Source organism: Nannobrachium achirus (assembly GCF_963921795.1).
Source record: "Nannobrachium achirus genome assembly, chromosome: 11".
NCBI lineage: Eukaryota > Metazoa > Chordata > Actinopteri > Myctophiformes > Myctophidae > Nannobrachium > Nannobrachium achirus.
The window spans coordinates 45800154-45821603 of NC_137820.1; positions in this window are offsets into that span (position 1 = coordinate 45800154).

The following is a 21450-nucleotide window of genomic DNA, read 5'->3' on the forward strand; positions in this document are numbered from 1 at the left end:
AGCCTAATTATACTTGAGAGACAAGCGTATCTGGGTATTGAAAACCTCAAGGGATGCGTCCATGACGTGTGTACCATGCGGCCACTTAAACTGAAAATGTCCAATGCTAGCATTTTTGACTGACTGATGAATTATATTAAAGTATATTGTAGGTAGTGTATCAAGATGACAGATATGCCACTTTAAAAAGGCCAAATTAAACACATGGGACATGTCCAATGCTAGCATTTTTGACTGACTGATGAATTATATTAAAGTATATTGTAGGTAGTGTATCAAGATGACAAATATGCCACTTTAAAAAGGCCAAATTAAACACATGGGACACTTTATTAGAACACAAAAGAAATCAAAAGAAACTCATAGTCAACCACTGAAATGATGTTATTTCACGATGCCTCTCATTGGGATTGCATTGGCAGCTGCAGTACACCGTTCTCCCTTACCCGAAGTGGGGTCGCTGTCACTGTAGGGGGCGTGAATTTGTAGGAGCCTGTGTGTCTCTATGGTAAAAGGGGAGGGGATGATATTACGATGTCATTATATGATATCAGTGTATTTCAAATGGGCCTTATTTTGACTCAGAAATACACAGGGATGGCAAATTTGCACATTATAACCCCACACGGTGGTCTATTAGAGCAGTGGTTCTCAACCTGTGGGTCCCAGGGGGGGTCCCGATGCCTCACGATGCCTCATGTTGTGAGGCATTGTTGTGAGCATGTAGATCTGCTATTTTCACAATAGAACCGTGTTATACAAAATGTTATGCCTCAGCTCTTAGTGCTCGTAGGGTAGGGGGGTCACACAAACACACACACACACACACACACACACACACACACACACACACACACACACACACACACACACACACACACACACACACACACACACACACACACACACACACACACACAGAGCACGCAACAACAACACACGAGCTGATTTAGCTCAGTGCAGGGGTCACCATATAATTTCGCACATAATATGGGGTTGTGATATAAAAAAAGTTTGAGAACCCCTGTATTAGAGTAATACAGTAATAAAGTAATACAGTAACAAAGAAATTGCCGGCTTATTGTGTCTAAAAAGACATATTCTTGTACACTTGTATGCCCCCACCCACTGAAATCAAAATACTAAAATCGCTAAAACAATAGAAAGCAGTAAATGAAAACATTTAAACACTCATCCTTTCTTTTCTAAAGATCTAATCTAAAATATGAACCATTGTTGTAAAAAACCAAAGTGTCCTTTAATCTATAATCTGACCGGGAGCCAGACAGCAAGTGAGGATGTACAGGACTGGTGTGATGTGATGTGATGTGTTCTCCTTTATTTTCAGTAATGTCAGTGAGGCAGGAGGTGAGGGGGGTTACTGCATTCTGTATGTTGTGTGGTTCTATGGATAATTTATCTATAAATTAGAGAAATCTACGTCTGCATGTCTGCGTTGACGCCCGTGTGTCTGTGCTGACGTCATCCAATGGGAAAACCACATACTATGGTAAATTCAACACCATGGCAACAGCAGCAGGCCAGGCAGCACTGCACAGCAGACAGTCTGTTCAGAAGTGTTGAGTGGGATTCGAACGCAGGTCTACCGTGCAGGAAGGGATTCTAAAGCCAAACACCTTGACCACTAGCCTGAAGGGGAATTCCCATGGGGGAGATATTAGACAAGATGGAAATAGCAAGACTCCGTTTTTACTTCCCGTATTTGTGTGAAGTAGGTGGCCACCTTTTTAGGAGACCAGAAGCGCAGGTTGGAGTCTTATTGCGACCGTAAGGTCGCAGTTTAGTATCAAAACCTCCACCGGCCGTCCGTCACGTCACACGTCACACCTTTGCCCTGCTCATATCTCCGCATCAGTATGACATCACACTGCTGACATCAGTATGACATCACACCGTACACAAATACCCTAGCAACCAACTGTTTAGCCCCATATTTGGACACGAACAACATATAACTCCATATGACCAGTAAGACTCCCTAATCGGGAGATAAGCGACCGTAGGTGGCTTATCTCCACAAATAGGGCAAAAATTTGTTTTTCCAAAATCTTCCTGATCCATGTTGATGACATGAGTGTAGACATGCTGTGTAGTGATATTTGTGATTTTAGGGCAAAAACTGTAGGAGCAGTGTCCAAAAATGTGTTTTAAAAATCGGCCTGAAGGTGGCGCTAGAATAGGGCCATGTGAGAAATGAGGGGTGGGGTCTCCGCGTTGCCTTGGCGGACGAATAGGTACAGGCCCCGGCTCTCCCGGACGCTCCTAGCCCGAGTTACGGCATTTTATGTGCGCTGCAGTGGCAGGGGGTCCTCCACTGGGGGCGCCACCACTTTTGCATCCGTTCTGGAGCACCAGGAGTCGGTGGTCCCCGGGAATTCCCCGCGAGCAGCCCCGTTGGGGTGGTCATTTGGTCATTTTTGCACATTTGGTCATTTTTTACATCTGGGGGTCCCCCAGGGACTTGGGGGTCCCTGGGGCTCCGGGGGTCCATGGAGGTTGTAGTTTGGCAGGCAAGGAGTGTGTGTGTAAAATCTGGCATGGATCGGGTCAACGGGTGCGGAGATATAAGCAGGGAAAAAGTGTGACGTGTGACGTGTGAGCACATTTGGTCATTTTTTACATCTGGGGGTCCCCCAGGGACCGGGGATCCTTGGAGGTTGTAGTTTGGCAGTCAAGGAGTGTGTGTGCAAAATTTGGCATGGATGGGGGCAACGGTTGTGGAGATATGAGCAGGGCAAAAGTGTGACGGACTCACTGACTCACTCACTCACTCACTGACAGACAGCCGGTGGAGGTTTTGGTAGTAAATGCGACCTACGGTCGCAATAAACAGTTGGTTGCTAGGGTAAAAAACATGGTTGCTATGGTAAACAGCTGGTTGTTAGGGTAAACAGTTGGTTGCACCGCCAACGTCTGGGACTGGTTTCTAGGATTAGGACCCGCCGCAGTGGTGTCCGGTAAGAACTTAACCGAGATGCCTTGAATCGTATGGAAGGCCCTGAAGTCTTGCTGGGAGAACTACCTGAAGATCTTGAGATGGTTGGATGTGATGATAAGCTATAGGGCTATAGGCTTCGGTGTTCCTGGCTGTATGGTCTGAGTCGAGGAATGCTTCTCTCTTCTCCGGTGTCAAAGGCTCCTATTTATAGGGCTTGTTTGTGTATGAAGGTGACATCAGCATGATGTCATCTTGATGAGGTCACTAACTAGACATCTCCATATATGGGCCGCTCATTTGTGTACGATGTGATATTAGCGTGATGTCACCCTGATGAGGTCAGCAGCTAGATATCTCCATATATGGAGATATCGAATGTGAGGTGAGGTGAGATACGTCAGTCATCTCCATATATGGAGGTTCATGGAGATAAGCGACCAACGGTCGCTTATCTCCCGATTAGGGAGTCTTACTGGTTATTTCCAATGGAAGAGTGAACGCTTCAGAACCATTCTTCAGCCCCATGGTCACTGGACTCGCAGAGAAATAGACGTTTCTGTGAGAAAAAAGAGAAACAGGAACTGGAAGGAGCGGTGCTTTTTCGTCCGTCCGTCCGTCCGTCCGTCCGTCCGTCCGTCCGTCCGTCCGTCCGTCCGTCCGTCCATAAATGGGCATATGTCTGTTAAGATTGAGGATTGGTGGATTGATGCGTTTCACTTGACACTTTGACCAGACTATAAGTGGGCCAATTTCCATGATTGGTCAGGTTTCACTATAAAACGGGCGAAGCGGGTGCAGACCTCTAGAAGGTTTGATATGGGTCTGTGGTTGTGGGCTCACTGAAAGCGAGCACACATATGTTATCTTCATTATTTATCTATCAAGTTCTCCTCAAAATTACGTAAGACATCTATCAGTCAAGTTCTCCTCAAAATTACGTAAGACATCTATCAGTCAAGTACTCCTCGACAGTACAAAGGCAGGGCCCTTAGCCAATGAGGTGCAGACAAAGGGTAGATCTTTGTGTTTTGACTCCTGTTCTTAAGGATGTATTAATGATCTGCAGGTCAGTGGAAGAGATACTGTTAGAAACATTCTTAAAAAATGTATGATGATGGCTTGACAACCTTCCTGAGCTCCTCTTTTGAGATGCTGTTAAAATCTCATGGTGTTCTGTCTGTCTGACTGTGGGCTGAGATAGCCCCTAGCTGATGTAGAGATATTTTTACTCTTGAAAAACATTTTATAAATCTATCTATAAATGCAAGAAGTCTCTGCGTGTCTGCGTGTGTGTCTGTCTGTCTGTCTGTCTGTAATCCGCGTATCTCGAGAACCGTTCGTCCCACCGGCTTCAGATTCGGCACGCGCGTTCCCCGCCGTGGCGCGGAGTGCAGTGCCGGGCCTCGACCCGACCCGACGCGTGGTTTTCCCGAACCGGCGCGAAACGTTCGGAATCTCCTTATGCGGGGCTGATTGTTGACATCAGGCTGTTCCGGAGGAAATCGGCGCAAGCGCTGACTCATTGTGACATCACATCATAAAAGGCTCTGAGATCACGTACGCCACATGAGTCAACAAAAAATGCCATGGTTACGTATTCTGATGTTCCTATATGGGCATAAAAGGACACAGGCAAACATATGAAACAGATGGTCAAAGATCTCCATATATGGGCATAAAATGGACGCAAAAAGACAGATACAGATATCTCCATATATGGGCATAAATGGACACAGGCAAACAGATGGTCAAAACGGGTCCTATGACAACAGTTATAATGGGGTTTGCATTAAAGGGCGGGGCATTCATCCCCTATTTACATTGTTCCCGAGTTTTCGGGCGGCCGAGCTTCTAGTACTTCAAATAGCTGATCTCCAAGCTCACAAAGTGTCGATGTAGATCGGATATTTTAAGTATTTAAAATGTTTTTCAAAATAGAAAAAAAAAAGTATAAGGGGAAAAGCATCGACCAAAATATAGCTCATTGTTCCTGATGGATATTATTTTATTGCAAAAAAAAGAGAGCAAATTCCTTACATTTCTGTGGGGAGTCTGGGCGTTCTGAGTTTGAGGGTTGAACTATGTTATTGGCAGCTGAGTTTGATATTGAAATTGTTTATCATGTCTTCCAATGGTCCATACTCAACATAGGTGGTAGGACATGATTGAGTTCATGATGACAAGCAAGGTGACCGCAAAGCAGCCAAAAGGCACGCACATCTAAAGCCACAGTTGGCTGGGTGCTAGACTAAAACAGTGCATACAGGTAGAAGAATAAAAGTCTGCACACTGATGTATGCTCCCAATGATAAAGTTTTACTTGCTGTGGTTACCACAAGTAAAACTTTATCATTGGGAGCATAAATCGGTGTGCAGACTTTTATTCTTCTACCCGAGTTCATGATGACGACAAATTTGATTTCTGCTGCTGTATCTATTTTTCTCTTTTTAATGAGGTGCTCCTCCGCGGACACAAATCAAACATTATAGTGATGATCGGAGAGTGGATTTTCTGACAATGAGATATTTTCTATTTATATTCCCTCTGAATGTGTTGCCAAGTCGATGAGTGGCTTCAGAGATATGTTGGGTGAGGTCAAAGACTTCGAGAAGATTACAGTACTAAATTCTAAAATGATGTTTGGTGTTTATGAGGGCCAGCAGCTGTGCAGCTGTGCAATATGTAATTGTAATTGTGGGGTCTATAGATTGTTAAGATAAGTACGGGAACATACTGTGAAGATGTTTACAAAAAGGTTAAGTAGCAACTACTGGAGAAATATGCTGTTGGCGTAGAATATGCCAAACTTTATGCACATGTACATTTGAGGATGCTCTTTTCTTTTCTCGTTGCTCTTTTGCACTCTACCTTTTCTCATCTTCCTACAGTACGTCTTATTATTATTATTACCCCTTTTAGATTATTATAATTTTTGTGGTTTGCTGTTATTATATTGTTTGCTTTTATTTTAGATATACCACTGCATTGTCTGAAGGATGCCAAACAAAACAAGTTTTACTCTTATGTACCAGACTTAACAATAAAGTACAACCTTGAACCTTGGTATTTCTGCTTTAACTAGATGATCTACTAAATATTCAAAGGACTTGAATTTACCCAGTCTCTGTACAGATCTGTAGAGATTATGGCAATTCCTCCTCCTTTTTGATTCTGTCTCTCCTTATTACCGGTATGTGTGTTATAGCCAGACAGGCATGCCTTATGGGATTCCTTCCCAATTGAGCATTGATAAAATCACATTAGTTTGATAATGCTCTGACATTCCACAAAGCCATTTATGTCATTTTTTTTCTTCAATTGTGGCATTAATAGTTGGCTTTTGACAGTCGATGTGGCTCAAATTGCATCTGATAGCTGTTTGTTGCGACCTGACTATGAAAAGCTCCACCGGCTGTCAGTCTGTCTGTCTGTCAGTCTGTCAGTCACGTCACGTCACACTTTTGCCCTAGTCATATCTCTGCCACCGTTAGCCCTATCAATAGCAAACTTTGCACACACACTCCTTGGATGGCAAATCACAACCTCCACCCTCCAACCTCATTTATCACATGTGCCACCATCAGGCTGATTTTTGCAAAACACATTTTTGGACACTGCTCCTACAGATTTTGGCCTAAAATCACACAAAGCGGTACACAGTATCTCTAAAGTCATGTCATCAACATGTATCTGCCCCATTTCCCATATTCCCTCCTGATTGGCTACAATTGCCTTGTGAAGTTTATGTATGCGACCTGACGGTCGCTTATCTCCCAATTAGGGAGTCTTATGGGTGCTGTCTTGTGGTGGGTCTGTACTTAATCCTAACCTGTATGGGTATTAATGGGCATATGTATTTTGTGGCATCAGGGGGTGGGGTTTGTGAGGTAGCTTATAGACCTTCATTATACTGTATGTGGCAATACTGTATACCCATGACTGCCTGCTGCACAAAAAAAAGTATCTGCTAGAGCCTCATAGTCTTTATGTTATTGTGCAGCATGTTTCAAAACAATGTCATTAGTTCCGCAATGCAAAATCATCATGATTGATATCTGTATTGATCATGAAATAAAACATGTATCATTGTGTACTGTAAGATAGGCTACATCTGACCCACCATAATCAAAAGGATAAAGTAAACAAAGCATACAGCTTGTTTCCTTTGCAGTCCTTAGTATGAGGTGTGTATAATGTCCTGTAGTGTGGAGCTGGTGAGTGCAAGAAATGTATAGAGACCATACTCTAAAACCGTACTCGCAAAATCAATTACAATAGTAAAAAAATATTTATGTATTGCTTGTATGCATAATATAAGCCGATTTGTATTTATTTTCAGTTGACCCACTTAGAGCCAAAAAGATCCCTTGCCGTGTTTGTCGTTTTTGCAAGTGCTAACAGTTTCATTAGGGAAAGGTTCAAAATCGGTATGAAGTCACCTACAGACTGCTGCTACTCGAAACTTGTAAGCCCATACCTCCCCTTTTCCACGGTAAATATCTCCTTTTTCTTTTCATTTTCATTTTTTTCTTCTTTTTTAATGTTTTTTCCCTTACAGTATGTTATTGATGATGTACTGTCTTCTATCCATCTGTCTTTCAATGTTATATGAGTACATGAAGTGGTTCCTGTGTAAATAAGCCAAAAAACTTACTAGGCTCTCCTTTTAGTTGACATGGTACCAGTGATTTGTACTGTCATGAAACTGTACTTTTTCCTTCAAATACATTCTTAAATCAATCAATCAATCAATCAATCAATCAATCAATCAATCAATCAATCAATCAATCAAAAACCATGTGACATCATCAGTAGGCAGGTTTGGACAAAACAAAATGTCAAACCTTTAAAGAAAACGTTCATTAATGCAAGTACAATGGCTTCTACTTCACCATTCTAAGAAATAAAGTATATGTTGGATATGCGAACACAATTTGCCTGTGGTCAGGGGAGGGAAGCCAGGTGGGGTGGGTGATAATGGACATTGCATTTTTTCCTACAACAGTGCAAGCGTACTCTCTTCACCACGACATACAGTAATTGACATTATTAATGACATAATTAGAACTGCATTCAATGAGAAAGCTCCAAACACAGACCAACACAGATCTTGTATGGGGGTCCCCGGCACACACTAATTTCAAGTGACTTTACAGAAAAACAAGCGCAAAAATAGATCTACAAGCTCACAATGCTCCTCAATTATGCAAACATGAACTAACAAACACCGCTTTAAAAACTAATCAGAGCTCAACTGAAATTGAAAAGAAAAACTCAAAATGAAATAAAAAATATAAACTAATGAAAAATACAAAAACATAGCAACCTTGACGGACGCAAAAGAACAAAGAAATCTTAAGACCTAAGTCCCACCCTCAGTCATTATGCTTGAGGACCCCCTTGAAACCGAGATTGAAGCATCTCTTATCCTCTAATTATGCTAAATTCTGAATGTCAACCCATCTTGTTCACACACTCAAATTCAGATCCATTATTCAGGCTTTTGCACAGTAGGCCTATAACCTTATGCCAAAAGTAGCTCTGAAGACAAGTCTGAGGATTACCAAATAATTCAAATGTCCCACAGTGCATTTGGTATTACCTTTGGTAACGTGGGCTCTGGCCGTTGTGAACTATATTTTATACTGGTTGTAAGGAATCTAAAACTATCCCTTGGGGTAAAAATAGCTTTTTGAGCTTACCAGCCATTCATTCCATTTTGTGTGACACTTATTTTCATAGACCCAATAGCAGGCTATTTCCGTTTACATATGTAAAACAGATTTTAGGTTTGCCATCACCCTGCCATTTTTCTTTCAACAATTTTAATGGGTCACATGGGCTCAGTGGGATTGTCTCCTGTTCGCACTGCACACGTCACCAAATGAACTCCTTCACCCCAATCTCTGTCAAATTCTCTTGTCCCTCCTGGCTCCCAAGTGTTGGAATAAAATCACCACTCACCATTTTCCGCCAGTCTGAAAATATCACTTCTTCAGAGTCAGACTCCAACTCACCCCCTACTGCCCCTAGCATTCCTCTTTACTTCTATACTGCTTCTTGTTACCACTTTTGATAGATGTTAGTTGTACTATGTAGATGTGACTATTTGCTAGCCTGGCATTAGCCAGACTGATAACGTGGATTCACTCACACGTTCCTCCACGGTGGAGCGTGTGAGTGAATCCACGTTATCAGTCTGGCTAATGCCAGGCTATTGAGGCTAACTATTTGCTGCATCGCTTGCTGTCTTTCACACTCACTCTGTACTAGTAAGACGCCTCAGGGCGACATGCGACCTCTGCCTAAATTCGTTATTGCAAACTGACGGTTGCAATAACGAATAACTGAGTAAGCATGTTTGGGCTCTCACATCATATCTCCATATACAGTACATGGATCTCCATATATGGGTACCAGGGGTCATCATGGGACTTCATTCCCATATGAAGTCCTAGATATGGCCTTAATATTGATGACATCGGGGAACTCCATATATGGTCATAAAAGGGATTCTGTTACATCACAGTGAAGCGTGGTTCCCCTGAAATCATAGTGACATCAGAGCATGATGTCAGAGCGACAAACCCATAGAACCACAGTGTCAGGCGTGACAGAGATACATACATACATACTGTACATACATACGGAAAGCTGTGACCATTTACATACTAATCTGCGACCTATGGTTGCAATAAGAGCTTCTTCTTCTTATGTGTCAATCACTGTTATAACCCTCATGTAAAATCCTGTTGCTATAAACCTCATGTGTCAAATATTGTTGCTATGGTAAATGGATTGCATTTACTGTATAGCACTTTTCTCCAACATAGCCTACTTCTCATTCAATTCACACACTCATTCACACACCGATGGTGGAGGAAACCATGCAAGGCACTAGCCTGGAACCAGACCATCCACCTGGGCAAAAAAACTTGGGTCTGGCCCCACTCAATTGTGAATCCATTTCCTCTCCCCCCAAATTTGGGGGAACCAATCAGGGCCCAGCATTGGTCTGGTCTAACCAATCGTGTCCAGAGCCATTTTTTAACCCACCCTTTGGAAATGAAAATTCTGCCAGTGAGTCCATGACTAATATCCGATATGCAGTGAGGAATTAGTATGAGCAATGCCATAGGCTAGCAAGGCACCAACCTGCTCATTGGGAGCAATTAGGGGTTCAGTGTCTTGCTCAAGGACACTTTGACATGAAGCTAGGAGTCGGGAATGGACACTTATTTTTGGCCCTGCACTATTGGGTTGTGTTGGTTGAATTGAGTAAGTACTATTGCTGTGTTGATATGGCGGTGAGATACTTGCATTGTCTGTTTGTAGGATACACTTTTGTTTGGCACTGTTTGTTAAGTGTGCTTTGTGTATTGCTTTTTTGTGTGTGACGTGTCACTTGGCGTTAAATGTTTCTTGGTCACTTTATGTATATATTCCTCTTTTTTTGTGAACGCTTTTTAGACACTTTATGTTTATATTCTTCTTTTTATTGTGCCTTGCTTTTTTTGACTGTACACTACAGTACTCTTTTTCTTTTTCGTACCCCTTTGTTACTTGTAACCTTAACTGCTGTGCTGCCTCTGGGCAACTGAATTTCCCCCGTGGGATAATAGAGGTAGCCTATATATGCTGTGCTGCCTCTGGGCAACTGAATTTCACCCGTGGGATAATAAAGGTATCTATCCATCCATCCCCATCCATCCATCCATCCATCCATCCTTCCTACCTTCCTTCCTTCCTACCTACCTACCTACCTACCTACCTACCTACCTCCCACCCACCCAACCTCCTGAGCCACACTGCTATAAACCTTGTGTCATGTCCGCTATCTGATCTCTTTCATCTGGGGATTTCTTTTCTCCTTTTAATTGAATTTAATTTCACACAAAATGTCACACTAAATAACTTGCTCGAAGGCTTTCTTTCACATTATGGACTTTTAGAGTGACGGGGACAAACCTGGAACCTTATAGAATAGTGTATCTCTGAGCATGCATCTCTTTCTCCTGAATATGCATACGGAGCAGTACAGACTCCCTTTCATCAGTGGTGTAAAGTAATTAAGTACATTTACTTAAGTACTGTAGGCCTACTTAAGTGCAATTTTGAGGTATGTGTACTTTACTAGAGTATTTCCAATTTCCAATACTTTTACTTCTACTCCACTACATCTCAGATCCAAATATTTTACTTTTTAGTCCACTACATTTATTGCAGTATCGATAAAATAGTACTTTTTCAACCACTGCCTTTCATGCCAACTCACTCACTCATCCCATGGCCTAGAGGGGTGTCATGGACATGGTGGATACCAACTGCCATCACACTGTATAATGCAACTCTCTCCCTCAATGCATAATCCTCTGTCAGCCAGCTGGTCTTGTGTGATTACGTCCATCTGTGTTCTGTTTGTCTGACAGATTCTTTATTTTATCATCACAATTATTATGCTGATTTAATGCCTCAATTTCACTTCAGGGATTAATAAAGGGGATAAAAAGTATATCTCATCTCAATTTGTTAATAAAATAATGAGCAATTGCTTTTATGATGTGCAAAAGTGACTAGAGGTTGAACAAGTAGTTCAGAGCATTTATATTCTTCTTTTCTTTTTTTTTTAGTTTTTATCCCATGATTTTGTAACCCATTTTTCACCCAGTGCCATTTCCCTAAGCTGTAAAAATCCCTCTGCCAACCTGGGGGAACCCCCGAACTGAGCTCATGCTTCCTTCAGTGCATGAGGAGTGAGCAGGCCGCTTCTTAACATCTGACAGGGGGGAGTTTCCCCAGTTGGACGTAGGACGTGGAAGGAACATGTTATTCAGGAACACATCAGGCGCCCCCAGCTGGCCAGGGGGAGGCATTAGATTACTGCATGTTTTTGTGGGGGTACCTACCTACCCTATAGGAGACACAGGGAGAATGGAGAACATGCAAACTCCACACAGAAAGGCCCTTTAACCAACCCCACCTAGGGCGTGGGCACTGATGACACAGAGGAGAGAACATGCCATCAGTGCCCCCAGCGTCCCCAGCGGGAATCGAACCCAGGACCTTCTAGCTGTGAGGCGACAGCGCTACCCTCTGTCCATTATAGAAGCACTATAATTTATTTAAGAATATACTGTTGGATGTGTATACAGAGGAGAATGTTTTCATGTCATTTTGAAGTTTGACAGCTATAGCAATTGGCTCAGATAAAACATGGTCTTTCATGTCTGCAGGACACTGAGTGAGAGGTAGCTATTCCACCGTGAGAATCCATTTTATTTATGGATAGTGTATGAAGTATCCTGGGATTTGCCTGTGGTGGTGGCGAGGATGAAAAAGGCATGAATGTTAATACATAATATTATTTCATCACAGCACTGCTGTTGCTTCTGGGTGCCAACTGATGCAAAAACAATGAAATGTTTTCATAAATGAAGAATCCAGTGCATTTTAAGACTTGAAACGGAGCAAAGAGGCCAGCAAAACGTGTTTAGCATGATTTTAAGTCTTCAAATAAAAAAACAGTCTAGCTAGCTAATGGTGTGTACTGGCCTGGGTAATTAATTTCTCAACATATTTTATACTGTATACACTTTATATGGACAATTTTGTATATACTGTACTGTATGTATAGCTGTGTGTGTGTGTGTGTGTGTGTGTGTGTGTGTGTGTGTGTGTGTGTGTGTGTGTGTGTGTGTGTGTGTGTGTGTGTGTGTGTTATACAAACAAACCACTTGCACATGCACTCTCTGCCTGTGGGTACAATTGCCATAATTGCCAGTAAGAGCTTTGATATGTGGTTGCATGTTCTTAACATGTGTGTGAAATGATTATGAATTGTTGAACTGGCTAAAAGGGCAAAACAATTACTCAAATATTGTTCTGTGTCTGTCATTTTTATTTTAGATGGAAAATAAACTTTCACCCATAACTGGTAGGCTTGACATAATTTATGTCTTTAATCGAAACCCCAAATATAGAAACAAAAATGTATGTATATGTATATATATTCTCAGCCCCCCATTATGTAATACTGTACATAATCACGCTTTTCTTTCTTCCAGGGAATCAGAAAGTGGTTGGATTGTAGATATGTAATCTATTGACAAGTTACTCCATTCTTAAACACTAAACTCTAGACTCTATGTACCAATCTGCCCTCAGGTTTATCACTACTGTGTCCTTTATTACAAGGGCAACAAGGACCGCCTCATTCAGGTTTCGGTACCCAGCATTCTCCTTCTCTCTCTCGCTGATCAAGCTATTAGTGGAAGAAATATGTAACAAAAAAAGGCAAATGTGTTCACTTCCGGCAGAAAGCGTGAAAATTTGCACCTAGGGGTATTTTTGTGCGCTGAATTCAAAAATTGACGGTCCCAAGCACTTTTCCCATGGGATCTGGTGGCTCTCATTCACTTACCATACTAGGGAAAAAAGACCCCCCAAAAAATCTTCTTCAAGTAGCATGTGAGGGGTCAAACTAGGTGTTTTTTGGGATTCTGAATCCATTGCAAGCATTTGTTTTGCACGGAAAACATTCCTTTCCGAGAAATGGACAAAACAAAACGTTGAAAAGTGATGACTCATCACTGAACCATAGTTTGTGGGGTCCATTTCTTCCCCAAGGAATGTTTTTTGTGCAAAACAAATGCTTGGAATGGATTCAGAATCATGAAAACCCCCTAGATAGACCCCTCACATGCTACTTAAAGAAGATTTTTGGGGGGTCTTTTTTTCCTAAGTGAATGAGAGAAAAGTGAATTTGAGAAAAGTGCTTGGGACCGTCAATTTTTTAATTCAGCGCACAAAAATACCCCTAGGTGCAAATTTTCACGCTTTCTGCCGGAAGTGAACACCTTTTTCACATATTTCTCCCACTATATGGTTTGATGTCTCACACATCAGAAACCATTGCCTAACAACACCGATTTGCGCTGGTCAACAGTTGCATACTCTATACTCCACTCTAACAATTAGCCTTATTCACGGCCCGCCCACCTACTTCCGTTTCTCAGTTTTCCCCGGGTGCTGACTTCAATTTAGAAGGGGAAACTATACTGGACTTAAAGCCAACAAATCATTATTTCTAACAGTAAAGTAAATTATAGTGTTTTGTGCCGTTTAGTATCTTGTGTTCTTGATCATGCTAGCCGTATTTTATACTTTACTATTCGGAAATTGCATTAATTTTGCGATTTCTGTGCTAACTCCATAGGCTATGGTAGGATTTACCCCTTCAAAATGTGACTTCAGCACCCGTGGGATGCTTAGTGGGCGGGCCGTGAATTGGGCTAATGGCAGTTTGCAGTGTGACGTCAGGCATGGCAATATATAGTCACACATTCATTCACACAGGCAGAGACAACTTAAACATTTTAGAATATGTTGCTAACCCTAGTTGTTGGCTCAATTCTCCAACACATGTCAGGAACAGAGACATGTAGCGATCATTGACTCTAGATATCTCTGTCGGTCCTTTGTTAGTCAACTAGGTTTGTTTTTTCCACCACGAGGCTGCGCCTATCTTGAGAACAACATAATGTCTGTGTGACTCCTATACGCTGGCAGAAAGGTCAAGCTGATGACCTTTTCTCCACAGGCGAGTAATCGAGCGTGAGATACACATAAGGTGGAGATTTCTGCCTCTGTACTGATGGTTAGCCAGGATTTGGTACATGCTGTTCCCTGCCATTCAATGCAGAGGTGGAAAATAGATTGCTTTCAGAATAGACTTATTTGAAATGCTGTTTACTGTCAACAGTTATATACTATTCACGAATAGTGAAAATTGGCCTATCTACAAGCTCATCTGGGGGCTTGTATTATGACATGCCCAAAATATGTTTGCCAGGGTTAATGTGATTATTCAAAACTAGGAGAGACAGACCTTTTGCTTCCATCCAATTCAAAATGGTGATGACCTACAATCTTCCCCTACTTCCAGGAGATGATCCAGTTCTGCACCACTTCAATCAGCAAGCACAGGACATCTGTTCCTATTGTCCCCTCCCACTAAGCACGCCGTCTAAAAGTGGTCTAATAGTAGTACCACTATTAGACCACTTTTAGACGGCGTGCTTAGTGGGCTACATTGGGTTCAATCAACGTAATCAGTCATGGAACGGAAAAAAGGTGTCACGATACTCCACATACTGTATTCAACAACAACAAAAGCATCTGCTGTAGGCCTACCCTATGTGGTGTTTACTTTACATTGTAAAGTAAACACCATATAGGGTAGGCCTACTACAACAGATGTTTTACTCAGGTACCGACCATACCCACAGCATGTAAAGTTTGATGTGGGTAGGCTATGGCATACCCACAGCATGTAAAGTTTACATGATGTGGGTATGGTCAGAGTACCTGAGTTTTGTGGCTACAGTGTACCTGAAACATTCTGTTATAGCTAATGAAACCAACTGGTGTAGTGCAGGGTTTGAATCAAACATTGTGCAGCATCTTGATTTGTATTGATCTCCGATGACAATCTCCCTGCCAATTAACAGACAATGACCTCTCCAAAAAAAGAGAACGCTGTGTCTATGATGGCAAGGACAAAATAAATGTCAACTTCACCTGAACAGAATTAAGTCCATAAACAATAGCACAACATCTTATGGCCCACTGTCAGTTCTGCTGTGAGGGGAGAGGTCTATCGGATCAAATGAAGGTGGATTCATCCCTCAGAGACAGACCCAGTTACAGACAGACAGGGGGGGGGGGGGGGGTGTACTGACATTAGGGCAGTTGGAGAGGACTCAGTGTTCCTGTCACCAATAAATCATAGTTTAGCCATGCTCCAGCGAGTGAGCTGCTCACTCAACCTCTCCACTGTTTTCAAAAATAGAACCTCCACTTGAAGTAAAATGAGAATGGATGGGTGGTCTGGGGAGACTATAGAGCAGAATAAAGTGATCCTGATTTAACATGGCAAAATTAAAATTAACTAGATAGGTCTATGCCCGTCAGGTAGGTTATTGTGGGCCAGCAATGTGGGAAATCGTCAATCAGAATGGAATATAAAAAATCGGACGTATGCGTCTTGATCAATTGACTATTATTATTGTGTTTTTACCAGTTATAGGTAAAACACAAATGTGTTCATGATTTGAGGCATTTTGTTCAAAACGGAGCACTGCTGTAAACTTTGGAAGCCAATCTTATCCAATCAGGATGGAATATGAAAAATCTGAAAGAACAACTACATTAGAGATACTGTGTAGCGATTTGCATGATGTTTTTGGACAAAATCCATAGGAGTCAAAAAAATAGTTTTGCTAAAATTGTCCTCCTGGTGGCACTATAAAGATTATAAAGATGTGAAAGACCATAAAGATGTGAAAGATTAGGTTCTGCTCAGAGATCCAGGGAGTGTGTGTGCACAGTTTCGCTGCGATCAAGCCAATGGTGCCGGAAATACGCTAGAAGGAGGGACGGACGGACGGACGGACGGACGGACGGACAGTCGGACACACACTCACACACATACACACACACAACAAAATAAACTAGAAGATGCAATTGGAAATTGCAAGTGTGGTTATACCTCTATACATCTGACATCACAAACTAAAAGCAAGTGAGAGATCTTAGGCCGTTGGCATTAGTGATGGAATAATTTAAAGATGAGCATCAATATTTGAAGCAATCAATTCTATAACTCACTGGAAGTCAGTGCAGATAGTTGGTGTAATATTTTGAACTTTATTAGTTCCAAATTGTATTCTAGCACAGGTCTGCATTGTGCATGAGCTGCAGCAGCTGTCTGGTCTTTATGGTATACCGGAGCAAATTAGACCATTACTGTAGACCAGGAACGTTTGTTTTTATTTTCTAGAGTGTCAGTGAGCCATGCCAACATGAATATTAATGACAAATATTCTGACATATTTTAATTGGCAGGGCATTGTTATAACGATCATTAGACCCAGAGAAATACTCTACCTATCTCCCTGAATCCCTCCCCGGTCAGAGTTCAGAGTTTTAATGAATGTAGAATTTTGTGCAAGATTTAATTTGTTATAGGCCTACATTTGCTAACTTAATTGACCATGTTTCAAAAAAGATTTGTTTTTAAAATATAAATCCTCTCTCCACTCTTCTGCCAGTGTGCCGGTGATCACAATCCCCTGTGCCATGTAATGTTGGCACCTGTGCCTAAGGTTGCCTACCCCTGCTGTAGACTAACTGCCAGAGATGAAGACATGTTCAACTGTTTACTATAAGGTCACAATAGTCTAACTATATAATGACTTGGCTATTAAAACTTAGATCTGAATGTATACAATTTATTGCGACCATAGGTCGCAATTAACTATGAAAACCGTCACATCTGGTCCGTACGTCCGTGAGTGAGTGAGTGAGTGAGTGAGTAAGTAACGCCTATAGTCAATGTCTATCCACCTGTTTCCGCCAGAATTTACTGTAGAATTATTTGTGGGACAGCAGGGACACATCCGGTTAACAGCAGATCTACAAGCTCACGTCGCGTCACAGATGCAACCGCTGTGAGCTTGTAGATCACACTCGGCTGCGACGCCGGAAATGCCGCATTGCCACATTGTTGACATTGTGATATCACATTTTTGTGACATCACCTGACACCTCATCAAAGATAAAACTCTGGATATCCATACATGGAGACGACTGGATCATCACCTAGATCTCCATAAATGGAGCTGACCCTTTTATGTCCATCAATATTAAGCCCATATCTGGGAATCCCCATATGTGGACATATTGAGTCAGTTTAACCGGTGTGGTTGCCGCGAACACAAGTCACACTTGCAAATGAATTCACTCTTTGTCAAGTCCCACCCCCTGTCGCTCTATTACTAAGTGGGACAAACAAGTCTTCCCTCCATCCACTCCCATTGTAAAAATGAGATTTTTCATAGCCTCACTCTCTAAATTGGAAAAGGATGTTTTGGCTTTTGTCACTCTATGGGCTAGGTAGGAGACTCATTTTGATTAATTGGAAATCACCTACTTCCCCCTCTCACACTCACTGGATAAGAGACATCTTGTACTGTCTTAAAATGGAAAAGATTAGATTCTCACTAAGTGGCTTCTCCGATAAGTTTGGGAATGGGGTCCATTCTTTCAATTTGTCCGGAATGTAAATCCATCTCTGATTGAGGATACATGAGGTCTGGTGGGGCTTGCTGTGACAGGGGTGTTGTGCTGTTATGCAGATTATAGATGTGTCATGGATATGTGCTGTTTGACTGACTGTTTTGTTTAGTTTTATTCCGTTTATCTGTCTGTGTCTATCTGCCTTTTTCCTATAATTTTATCTTTTATCTAACTTGTATTTTCTGTATGTTTTGAGTGCTTTGGGTGATAATTCATTACGTTAATTGCAAATTTTGTATTCGATGGATTCCACTGGAGGAAGCTATTATTATTGTAATGTTTCAGTGGAAAATCCAATAAACAAAGTTTAAAAAAAGTTAAATTAAGTCCCCTCACATCTATATACAAATTACATCCTGCACATATTCTACATTGATTCAAACTCCTAACTCTGACTGGGGAGGAAGTCTGAGAGACAGGTGGGTTATTGCTAGTCTAATGACACACAAAGGCTACCGCACATCCTGATGTGAAAGGAAATATTTCTAAAGAACAAGAAGAAAAAAATCATATATAGCCTATGGACAATCAAAATCAGTTGGACATTTATTTTGATGTGGTGTCATAATTAAACGTAATGTTGATATGGAATACTGACAATCAAGAAAATGAAAACATGGCACTTCATCTCAAAAAGGTGGCCAACCCCTGCTGTAGGTCAAAGGCTTGTTTCAGTGACATTTGAGAAAACATCCAGCTCATCGTGTCATTGCCTATGTTGTCTAGGCTACTGCTTATTGATGGTTGTGGCCAGTGGTCACTGAGCAAACGAGGTGCGGCGAGCAGAGGAAAGGACAACTCCATAGTGAGTTCAGCTTCCCACTGAGTGGTAATTAGGCCTACAGTACAACTGGTGATGGAGGATATAGGGGAAGGATGTTCTGTTCATGACTATATTTATACCATCAATTTATATTTCTAGATTGCAACGTCCTACGGTACCTCTAATTCTGAGCCGTTTCCAGAGTGCACAAGGCGTCACGTTGTGACACGTTGTGAGCTTGTAGATCTGCTATTTTTGGTGAAGAGAGTTGGCCGTAGATGGAAAAAATAACACATCAAGTACAATGCAAATCAGGTCTGTTTTACTAAGCATAGTGACGTGATATTGATGTAGTGATATTGATGAATTCCAAATGTTATCAAATTATTCTGAGGCACCCCTGGACTGGCATCACGGCACCCACTTTGGGAAACCCTGTCCTAAACGAATATTGGCATTCTTGTATGTTCAATTAAACTCTCCGAAATATACGCCCTCTGCAGGAATGAAAGCCTGGAATAGGGATATAACAATGAAAACCAATGTATCTGGTGCACTGAAAAATCCAATTTGAAGTTTTGTTACAGAGCATGTAACACCCAGAATTATGCATCGCACCTGACCCGTATTGCACATTATTCTGTACTCCAGTGAGCACTGGGCTCTTTTATCCATGCTGTATGGGAATGTCCAGGGATTTGGGGGAAAGGTTATAGAGACCTTAAAGGACAACTTTGTTTTTTCTTAAAGTTGTACTATGTAACTTTTTTTATAAAACAAATCTTAAAATTCTCCTAACTATTAAATCACAAAAGTTTTAGAAGATCCGCGCCGTGAATTTCAGCCTGTAAAGCCTTCTCTGTATGTAAACTGAGATCCTTGCCGTGGACCGGATCTCGCGCCAAAATTGCGTCATCACACTACCGGCCAATCACAGCGAGGGTTATACAACTGCCGGCCAATCACAGCGCATCTTGAAGTGGGGTCGCTATGGCAGCCATATTTGTTGTCGCCCGTTTGTACCATCCCTTCTCTAGGTAATTTCGCCTACCAGGCAGGGTGAAGGAGTCCGTATCTCTGGAATTACTGAACGCACAGGAACAAGGGACCCCTTAAAAGATAGATCTCAGCGAGGTGGAGGCAGACGCGGGGGTCTGAAGGTACGAAAAACGTCCGAAAGACGCGGACGCGACCGCGGTTTGCTATAGGGCTAATGACCACTAGTTGGGCATCTTACACAGTATGGCTTTAAAGGACAACTTTTCTTTTTCTTTTTTTTTTGTAATTAGAGAAAAAAAGATGAGTGTTAAAATGTTTTCATTTGCTGCTTTCTATTGTTTTAGCAATTTTCGCGATTTTGTGTGGCATGCAATTATATACTATTTACAATAACGCTACTAGCCCCCATCATATCTGCCCATGAAAGATTGCGATGCATCTTGGGAATTGGCTTATTGTGTCTAAAAAGACATATTTAGCCACTTACGTACGCATGCCACTGAAATCAGTGATTAATTGATAATTGCAATCTAAAATATGAACCCTTGTTGTAAAAAAAAAACAAAGTTGTCCTTTAACAGACTAAATAAGTACAACTTCCAGGACCCGTTTGTACATGTACATCTTTAAACAATGACTCAAAACTGCCTCTTACTGGAAAGTCTTACAGCAGCCAAAAAGATAATGGTCCAACGCTGGAAACCTCCATATACGACATGCCCAAAACACATTGGCAGTGGCTACGGAGCTTTTTGGACATTGCCTATCTGTGGTCGGCAAGGATTAACCATGCCCAACTGGTTGAGATGCATAATTGATTCCATGAAAAATCAATAAAAATGTAATGAGATTTTGAAAAAAAGGTAATGTAGTGTGTGTGTGTGTGTGCGTATGTGTGTGCGTGCGTGCGTGTGTGCGTGCATGCGTGTGTGCGCGCGCTTGAGAGTATTGTGCAGTGTGAGGTGTTGATGTGTTAACCAAAATGCTGAAAAGAGTGCGTGGGGGGTTAGGTAAAAATCTAAAGAACTGAAAAGGGACTAGGGACTAGGGAGGCAGGCTTTTAAATTGAGCTCCCTAAGCCCTGAGAACCAATAAGGTAACACAAATGAGATGCAAAGCAAATACAATTAATCACAAGAACCTGAAAAGTGAAACACAATAGTGAACAGGGTACCACCATCCCACTGGACTACATGACTAATGATGAGCCACAAAGTAGGAGACTGACAAGCAGCACACGTGTGTGCCACACACACGCAAACGCACACGCACTGTTACATTTCCCTATAACATGTAACAAAATGACAATTAACTGAGTGCAAATAAACCATGGAATGACAACACAATGAGCAGGGCACTGCAAGGAATTTACCCCCATCCTAGCCAGCCAGGAGTACCAGACCAGACAATGACAATGACAGCACAAAAACAACGCTGCGCAAACAACGCCAGTCAAAGTCATTGCCACCCAGTGAATGTAGGCCAGGCCCAGTGTGGCAGGCAGCAATACATCAACAGCATGAATGACATTTAGTACATAACATACAACACAAGCAACAACTCACTACAACACAAAGCAGCAAAGAAAAA